The sequence below is a fragment of the Mus pahari genome, chromosome X (genome assembly GCF_900095145.1).
Source record: "Mus pahari chromosome X, PAHARI_EIJ_v1.1, whole genome shotgun sequence".
Lineage (NCBI taxonomy): Eukaryota > Metazoa > Chordata > Mammalia > Rodentia > Muridae > Mus > Mus pahari.
Window position 1 is genome coordinate 30,008,568 of NC_034613.1, and position 1,008 is coordinate 30,009,575.

The window sequence follows — 1,008 nt, forward strand, 5'->3', positions numbered from 1 at the left end:
AAAATCTTGCTGGCGTATGCAATAGTTTCTGTATTTGGTGGCTAATTATGGGATGGATCCTGATATAGCTGTCTCTTGTGAAGCTATGAAAGTGCCTGGCAAATACAGAAGTGGATGCTCACAGCCAGCTATTGGATGGAACACAGGGTCCCCAATGGAGGAGCTAGAGAAAGTACCCAAGGAGCTGAAGGGTTCTGCAACTGTATAGGAGGAATTTTAATATGAACTAACCAGTACCCCCAGAGCTCGTGTCTCTAGCTGCATATGTAGCAGAAGATGGCCTTGTCAGCCAACATTGGGAGGAGAGGCCCCTAGGTCTTGCAAATTTTATATGCCCCATACAGGGGAACACCAGGGCCAAGAAGTGGGAGTGGGTGGGTAGAAGAGCAGGGTGGGGGAGGGTATAGGGGACTTTCAGGATAGCATTTGAAATGTAAATGAAGAAAATGCCTAATAAAAAATTGGAAAAAGAACTATTGATCTAAATGCTAAGGAGGGTCCTGAGTAAGTTGACTGCAGGTTCCTTTTCTTGACTTGTGTATCTGCCTGAAGATGCAAGAGAAAAGAAAATAGTTTATTTCTGGCCTGCCAACTCCCTCTTTTATTTTTCTCACCATTGACTGGAAAAATCCATAATAGATAGAAATAATTCCACAGGGTGTTACTTTGATTCTCTTAGCTTGCTCTCTGTCCATTTGGGCAGGGTCTTCCATGTATCTTTGCCCATTATCAAATTGTGTGGTTCATTTCTGACATAATCAAATTCTACATCTAAATACGTATATGTGTATATTACCTATGTCTAGAACAGAAAGCATATATGTAAATGTCAAATGTTAACAATTTATAGATAAAGGGCATGCTGGTGTTTATCACCATTTGCTTTCAATGTGTAGCATTTTTCCAAATAAAAAATTGGGACTAGGGGCTAGAGAGATGGCTCAGTGGTTAAGAGCACCGACTGCTCTTCTGAAGGTCCTGAGTTCAAATCCCAGCAACCACATGGTG